Here is a 9,327-nt window from a genome sequence, read left to right as displayed (position 1 = left end):
TTAACATTGTTATGCAGAATTATGAAAATACTTTAAATTTAACCTAATATAACCCCTTCAATATTTAATTTTTTATAGCAATCTCATCCATTTGTCATCTATGAGGTTTTGCAGTTGACAACATCAACCTTATTATAGTAATAGCCTGATAATCAGATGAATTATATGTTGAGGGTTGACCATGTCACGTGTTCTGCTAGCTAGCGGAAAGCCACCGACATTATACTCAGCCTCACTGGTCATATCTGCCATTGAGCCACAGCTAAACTCCTCATCGATGGCTGATTCATTGAAAGAGGTGGGGAGGGACATCATTTAATGAATGTAAAACATATATTTACACTTCATATTCTTTCCCTCTTTGGTTGATATCTGCCTTATGTGCCATGTAGTCATTAGCTGAATTGTATGTGATCAATGGTCAATACGAAAAGGCACTTTCTCTTTATGCTGAAGTAAGTACATCCTAAAGTTGTATTTGTAGGCACATATCAAAATATACATTTTTATTGTCAAATTCTTTCTAATTAAACCCATTTGGTTCAGCTCCTGAAGCCAGAAGTATTCGAGTTTATTGAGAAATACAACTTGTATGATGCTATTCATGATAAGATATCAAAATGGAGGAGTCCAATTTAGCTGCTAATACAAAGTTACATTCTACAGTGGTACTTTTTAGAAAAAGCATTCCATATCCTTGACTTAAACACTTTTTTTAATATTCTTCAGATTATCATTCTCCCATATGAAGTACCATAGCCATTAAGAATGATCGGCAACGGCGGCCATGGCACGGTCTACAAGGGGATACTGGCTGATCAGCGCGTGGTGGCAATTAAGAAATCGAAACTCGTAGAGAGCACCGAAATCGAGCAGTTCATCAACGAGGTGGCCATACTCTCACAGATCAACCATCGCAACGTGGTGAAGCTCCATGGGTGCTGCCTCGAGTCCGAGGTCCCTCTGCTCGTCTACGAGTTCATCTCCAATGGCACGCTGTACGATCTCTTGCACCACCGCGACCGCGAGCAAGACGGACGACGACGAACCTTGCTGCAGCAGCTGCCCTGGGAGGCACGCCTGAGGATTGGAGCTGAGGTCGCCGGCGCGCTTACGTATCTCCACTCAGCAGCATCCGTGTCCATTCTTCATAGAGACGTCAAGTCCATGAACGTGCTCTTGAGTGACAGCTACACGGCCAAAGTCTCCGACTTTGGCGCGTCCAGGTCTATACCGATTGACCAGACACATCTGGTCACTGCTGTGCAGGGCACATTTGGGTATCTAGATCCAGAGTACTTCCACACAGGCCAACTCAACGAGAAGAGCGACGTCTACAGTTTCGGTGTCATTCTTCTCGAGTTACTAGGAGAGTGCCCGTGCGTTGCAACGGGAACGTATAAAACAACGATAAACTATGTACAAATGTGTGTTATACTTTTATAGGTGAGTGCCCGTGCGTTGCGAAGGGAGTAAAAAAATTATATGAAATATATATAAGTTATCGAGATATTATATGTCTCCGTTGCAACACACGTGCACTGACCTATAAAAGTATAACACACATTTGTATATAGTTTATCGTTGTTTTATATGTTGGTTTTAGGTCCAGATGATAGCGACACATTATGAAACATTAAGAACAACAACAGGTGTCTGGCATATGAAAAATGGTTTCACAGAGTTTACCTGTTCTCCTGAAAGTTATAGAGATCTTTGTCAACAAGCAAACATATTGATGCACACCAGACAGTTATCTTAAAACCAAGATAGTAATCTAGCTTTAAATACAAGTAGGCTAACCAATTTTTAACCACTACTTGCAGGTGCCCGCCAACATGCCACAACAGGGTGAGTCAGCATGGTGTCAAAATTCCACTAGAAATATTCAAGACAGGCAAGACAGGTTGGGGTGTAAGATCCCTCAGTTCTATATCATCAGGCAGTTTCATATGTGAGTATACCGGTGAGCTATTGGAAGATGAAGAAGCTGAAAAGAGAGAGAATGATGAGTATCTATTTGATATTGGTCATAACTACCATGATAAAGAACTTTGGGAGGGGCTGAAGTCAGTGGTTGGTCTAGGATCTGCTACCTCATCTTCTGAGACCATGGAAGGCTTCACAATAGATGCATCTGAGTGTGGCAATGTGGGAAGATTTATCAACCATAGTTGTTCACCAAACCTCTATGCCCAAAATGTTCTCTGGGACCATGATGATATGAGGATGCCACATGTTATGTTTTTTGCTGTTGAGAATATCCCGCCACTACAGGAGCTGACCTACCACTATAACTATAAGATAGGGGAGGTCTACATAAATGGCGAGGAGAAGGTTAAACATTGCTACTGTGGCGCCTCGGATTGCTGTGGAAGGCTCTACTGAAACATTATTGACTGTTGTTAGCTCTATGTTTTGAACACCTGTCTTGTCTCTGCGGTACCCTTCTATTCTCAGTTCGCCTTGTCTTGTCGGCGTTCTGATGTTTACAGCAAGCTGCATTTGATCTTGCTGTTTTCATTTAGAAAAAAACATTCTGCTTCGCTCTACTGTGTTTTGAATTGTGAATGAATTTTGAATGGAACCCCGTTGTACCATGTGTTCATGTGGCAAAAATGGACGATGATTGTGTCAGCATGCTGGGGCGTTAATATGCGCCTTTTTTCCCGAAACTTGTGGATGTGCAAGACACTTGTCTGTTGTAATAAGTTGTAGACCGATGTCTTCAACGCTACCTAAAAGAAACAACGATTAGACTGATTGTTCAATAGAGTATCTATCCAGACAGTTCAGTATAAAATTTTACTGTATCTAAACTTAACTCTTCTTTGTCTAATTATAAGTTCCGGTGTACTACGAAGGAATCGGTAGGAATCTCTATGTGGTCCAGATTCAGCGATCTCAAGGACCCGGGCACCCGGCCACCATATGGTGCACGTACAGGTACAGGTACAGCTAGCCGCATAAAGTGACAGCAACCGTTTCGGTTCCAGCGTTAAGCAAGGTGCGCGTGGCGGGGCGCTGGGCCTGGGCTCCTTGCCAGTCGCTTGCTTGCTTTGCTTGCTCACGCACTGCCACTGTGCGGGGTGTCCGTCTCGCTATAAGTATATGACTAGGTAGGTGCCCGTGCGATGCCACGGAACATAAATTGTGAACCTCCAATGGACTTCATTTGAGACAAGTAATGTCCAAGAAAATGGGGGTAAACTGACACAGCTATCACTTGTATTACTTGCCCTATGCGCGGAAGAGAATCTGACACAGCTATCACTCATGAAGATTTCCGGTTAACTTGTGGAACCGGACTTCATTTGAGACAAGACAACAATACCAGTGTTGAGCTTGCCAACACGGGATGATGAAGTAAGAACTGAACAGAATGCACTAATACAAAACGCTGGCTTGCATTCGCTTCCTTGCTCCACAGGAAGCATAACTGATATACAAATCGAGAACACTGTTATATATAAAATTTCTCGATTTGCCACAGTTTATCGTGGTTTTATACGTTCCCGTTGCAACGCACGGGCACTCTCCTAGTTAATAAAAAAAGCAAATAAATAAGAACTTAAAAAAAACATGTCAGATTGATCATGTTGCTGGCCAAAGCTATGTATGGAGATCAACAAAAACCTAAACAACATTTATATCACAATGACGATATACATACGCGTGCATATATATACTTTTCTGATTCCCGGAATAATAAAAAGGAATGAAATTACATAGTAAAGTTAAGTGATGTGTTTTGTTTTCTTTGAAAATATGTCAAATCACATTCAACATTATAGTGGATACGTAATATATGTATTACATATAAGAGAGGAGGATTTATTCTTTTCTCATCGCTCACGATTGCTCGATAAGGATTCAACCGACGCAATCTCGCAAGTGCCAGCCTGGCCCCTAAGAGCACTGTGTCGAAGCACACGGGCAACTATTGATTCCGAAATGAATTAGAGCAAGGTGTTATGCACTAGAGGATCATTGATAAACCTACCTCTAGTACCCATACCAGTTGGAATAGCACGCTTCCAAACACAATAGGTAGTTCGATTGCAAGATGTACTTGACTACAACGCAGCTGTTACATAAATATATAACCGTCTACATACCTCACAGCAAAATAAGTTTTGCGGTGTGTCTAGACCTGGGAATGGGCCATAAAAACTCATGGGTATAAAGAGCCTCCAAATTCATGGGCTGATAATTTTGGATCTTTTTTGGTTCCCTGTTGATTAGGATAGAGTTGGATCAAGCCATTTCATTAAAGGGCCAATCATCAAACCTGGCTCAATCGTGTGCTGGATCATGTGAAGGGCACAGCCCATGGATCATGTGAGAAGGCACAACCCGTGGTTCCTGTAGGCTGTAGCGTCTTCCTCCACGGTTTGGTCTGTTAAGTAACCCTAGTTAGGGTTATGTGGGCAAATACCGGCTTTGCCCCTGAGGGGTCTCATATCTCTATATAAGGAACCTGTACACCCCTTCATATTACAGAGAAGAGAAAGAGGCAGATGCCCAACCCATAATTGTGTTTATTGTGTTTCCTCTGTCGTGCTAATGGGAAGGGAGACGGGTCTTCCACAACTTCTCGCGCCTCTACTGCTGACGGAAGGGAAGGGAGCGGATCTGGTGATCCGTGGTAACGTAGTTCTCAACACGTTATCAGCACGCTCTACTTCGACGTTGCTGCGGGATCAGATCTGCATCAACTCTTCGTCAAGCCGGCAGGTCTCTTGGCCTTGCCGAACTGTCCTACGCGACAGGCTTCGTTCCCGTTTGTCGAACCAGGAATCACGATGACGCGCTGCAGTTCACGAGAAGGCCTGGAGCCACACCGCTGCCTTGTGAAAATCAAAGGCCTGGAGCCGTGCATGCCGGCACCTCCTCCAGGATAGCAGGCTTTGACGTTTTCCTTGCAAGGTTGTTCACGTTTCCTTGGAACCGCATGCACCAGCCCCGCAACGTCCGCTCCCACCACGACTACCTCCACATGCACAAACGGCCACATGCCACCCCGCAAGCCGCATGAACAAATGGATGGGCTATTTACGTGAAGGCACCTCACGCATGCACAAACGGATGCGCTAATAAAGTTTCGCATGCTCGTTTGTTTGTTGCTTCATTATCGTGTTTCTTACCACCAAACATACATTTAAATAAATTCTTTATCTTAATTAATTATTCTTTGGCACGAATAATTAGTAGAAAAATGCATGCTTGGATATGAGAAAATGCATATATGTATCTGATCTGCTTATACTCATGCATTAATTGTAGTATTATTTTTCTGCTTTATTTCTCGTAATAGATAATTGGCAGAAATTATTAAAATATGTGAAGGCTATACTGTGCATACTCAAATCGCTCTAAATTTCTGTGTTGCGTTGAGCTTTTTGAACTCACATCGAGCGATTAAATTGTATGGTGGGTACCTAGACATGCCGATCGGACTAAATTAATAATCGGCTGAGCTTTGGCATTGGCTGCGCCCTGGCAACACGACGCAGTATTTATGTCGTACGAACTTGGCTGCGTCATGTGATTGCTATATAGCACTCTCGTTTAATCGGACAGCTCCCGTTGAGTCGAACCGCCATCGCGGAGTCGCGTATTTTTCGCATGCCCTGTAGGCACTGTCTGTCTGCCGTGATCATCGAGCCACGATTGCGCCTGTTGCGCACGTTGCGTGGATTTATCGTGTACCCCAATTACCTAGCAATAATTTTGCTTGTTGTACTTATTACGAAGGCTTGTTGTGTTGTCGTAGCCCTGATGGTCGCACACACGTTGACGCCAGATACGCTAGAGCTTGTACTCGCGTGGATTGTGGTGGGTTGTTCAAGCCCCTAAAGTCACATTATGTGCAACCTTCGTAAACAATTTTGTTTAGCTCTATATTTTATTTGACTGTGTTGTGTGGCATCATATATTTATTTATATTGCCAAGTGGCCATAACAACTATATCAAGCTATATAGTGCTTGGAAATCTGGGAAATTAAATTGAAATATAAATGAAACACAGATAAGATAATTCTCTCATCTTTCCTCATGCATAAAGTTTTACCCGAAGTAAACCGAAGATATATAATATAATGCATGAAAGCCCTTTTGGCATAGAAGACATCACAAATTGGGATTTTATTAGTAAGCAATAAGACCTTACCAAATGATTTAAGGCTATAAATCTCAGTTATACATTGCTCAACCAGATGTTGACATGTTGCTCTCTTTGTCGTTGAACGACATGAAGCGAACTTTGAGATAAATGGCTAGTACCCTAGCAACACGAAGTTGCGAGTACATCGAAAGGTTATTCTGAGAATTTTTTCACTATGTTGGTGTGAAAACCATAGTGTGTTCCCGTCGAACCACTTTACTCGTTCTATCTAGGACCTCTATGCTTGTGTCGCATACATCTCTCGGAATTGTAAATACTTATAGTCACAGAATTGACTCGGGATAGTCCTTTGACAATTTGGTATACACTGTAAGCTAAATGGTAAAGGTCGGTCCTGAATGGACACATACCTGGGGTTTATGTAGCCGAACTACACTGAATTCCACCCTTTGGCATGCTTACCATTATCTACCTTCGATCTACCAAAAGTGAGAAGAGTAGACAAATAACTATGAAATCCCACATCACAACAGAGCTTGAAGCTAAATTAGACATTAACATATTCTTGGTCCTCGGAGCCAGAAGAGTCATATGTCTTGACCACTAGACTACTAGTGATAATAATTTGTGATAGAAATATGAAGATCTTATTGAGACCTGTTGTATCCTCTCTACTCCTGATGATTTCTTCGTATGAGAGCAGTACTATCTGTTGTTGAAGATGGATCCTGGGCGGATACCAGTCTTGTTTCGTTCTTGCCAAGCAGTTATCATCATTTGCTTCATCAAAAGCTAGTTATATGGTGATTTTTCCTAGATAAAAAAATGAACTCTTGGCCTTGTCTGTTCTATTCTAAAGCTTCTCTTTTTGCCGAACAATGAAGAGATCGAAATAATGCTTTATAGAACAATTTGGTATATAATATGAGGAGAAATGTTTGTCTTGCTGGCAACACCACAAATAATTAATTATTGTTATAAGTTCTCTCTCAAAAATATTATACCTAAAAATGTTGCATTAACCGATACCCAATTTCAGAACGGTATGAGTAATTGGGTAAACCATGGGCAATAATAAAATGAGCTGGACTATACATCTCTGCATATAAAAATCTTTGCTTGGCAGCATTGGCCTGATGCCGTGCACTTCACTACCAATATAAACACACACATTTTTCCTATGTGCTTAAAAGCACAATGCAACCAGTGAATGTCTTTGTGAGCGTTAGACCTTGATGGTCATTTTACTTGTTGATCTGAAGTCAACTACTGGCTCCAAACGACGAATGGTATGCATGAGCCCCTGAAGGACCCTTATGGATAAAATAGTGTTGTGCATATCAGTCTAAATCTTAATGATTGACTATGCATTTGGTAGTAATAACAATAAGTTTGCAGAATTGTAACCATGAAGCAACTTGTTGTTGCGAGTCTCGCTGGATGTTGAGACTAACCCTTCATGTGAAGGACAAACATGTAGTATTCATGCCACTACATTAATCTAAGTCCAATGCTCACTGCATAAAACCCCTATATGTAATGTGCGTAAGATTTCCCAAATAAATCACCACATAGCATACATTGGCCACAACTGGCTGATTGTGGTTGGGGATTTTATCTGTATGCTTTTAGAACATCTCGGCATTAGGGGGAGGAATGCCCATATAGTATAATGCCTCAATATTCTATTAAACGCACAAAAGCCAAACTGAACCTGTCGTTCGATGTGTACTCCTGTGTATATGGAGTTTGCCAGAAATCGTTGAGGAGTAACCATATTGGTTTGAATGCTTCTACCTGATGTAGATGTGGATATACCCGGGATTAATATCATATCCACATTTGACTTATTGGCATTTGATCTATTCTCGGGGACGCCTGCGAATATGATCCATTGGCCTTAGTCAAAGCATATGTTCTGATTGCAGATTCACGTGGTCTGTAATAACTCTCCTCCGATGAACTTGCCCGACTGGTGATTTGCCTCACGAAGAGGTTCATCTTGATGATGAAATTCCTAGCAATGCGCGCAATATCATTGTGCTGGGAATACGGAACAATGAATCTTTCGTTTTGGGAAATAACGGAGATCATTATTAAATGTGGGAGACAAATATGTCGACACCTATATTGCCTCTCTAGATTGCAAATGGATCCAAAACAAAGTCCTAGGCATGAGTGCTTTAAGCTCTCTTATCGGGTCATTGATAAATGCAATCGAGGCTGAACCAATAATCGCAAAATGAAAGTCGCGAGCTTGAAGTTCGGACATTTATGGGCACTATTGAAATAATGTGTGGTGAATGCGATGGTTCAAGTGGTCTTGTGAGAGACCCATCCCACATATGTGTTGAATAAACACTGTTCCGCTATGTAATATATCTGGCAAATGGCATGAATTAAAATATGCAGTTAATAGGATTCTGAAGATCCGTCATGAGATCCTAGGAGGACTCATATATTTGAATTATAAATATGCAACATATAAATCTCATACCGAATAATACATTCCTGATGAATGATCACTCTCCTATGTAGGGAGAATATCTCGTAGTTGAGACTATCGTTCCCAGATGGAACCTATCCAGAAGAAACAAAGTCTGTATTGAACACCAAAGTTTGATAATCCCTATAAAGGGATAAAGACCCGTACAAACCCGAAAAGGAATAAGATGAGGTACTAAAGGACTTGAAGTTCACCGAATAAGCACATGTGCATTCCATGAGTTTTACTCATGGTAATTTCCACTAGATGTGGAATTACGGTATCCTTTAAAGCCACGATGGCAGAAACCTATAAGGTTTAGGTGTTACTGGCTAAATATCCCCATTGTGCCAGAATGACAGACTATAACGATATATCTTATCGATGAAAAATCCCTGATGGATTACGATCTTTGATGGACTTTTGTTACACCATCATAGATGTTGCAATGGATGAACGCCTGGAGCGATGTGTCATATTTAGAATATGTATTATTGCAACTATATTATCCCCTAAGTCCTATTGAAGGACATGTTATTTGCTTTGCACAACTATGTATAAATTGTGGTGTAAGATAGAAAATGATAGTACCCCAACCTCATCCATTCTCGTGATTCCAGATGAACAATAAGACATATATCTTGAAGAATATGCTTGAGTTATGAGGGATAATGACTTTGACAGATGTCATCGTCAGGGGGAGCGAATGCTTAT

At 41.4% G+C, this 9,327-nt stretch overlaps 1 long non-coding RNA gene across 1 annotated transcript; it reads left to right on the top strand.

The window, feature by feature from the left end:
* The first annotated feature begins 211 nt into the window (after positions 1-211).
* LOC103647780 (uncharacterized) lies at positions 212-614 on the top strand. The gene is made up of 3 exons (XR_563028.1): positions 212-298; positions 393-455; positions 547-614. It is a non-coding gene; the product is annotated as an uncharacterized lncRNA (long non-coding RNA).
* Positions 615-9,327: the final 8,713 nt, after the last annotated feature.

The sequence above is a fragment of the Zea mays genome, chromosome 2 (genome assembly GCF_902167145.1).
Source record: "Zea mays cultivar B73 chromosome 2, Zm-B73-REFERENCE-NAM-5.0, whole genome shotgun sequence".
NCBI classification, from domain to species: domain Eukaryota; kingdom Viridiplantae; phylum Streptophyta; class Magnoliopsida; order Poales; family Poaceae; genus Zea; species Zea mays.
The sequence above is the reverse complement of the archived record's forward strand: the minus strand, read 5'-3'. Positions and strand labels throughout refer to the sequence as shown.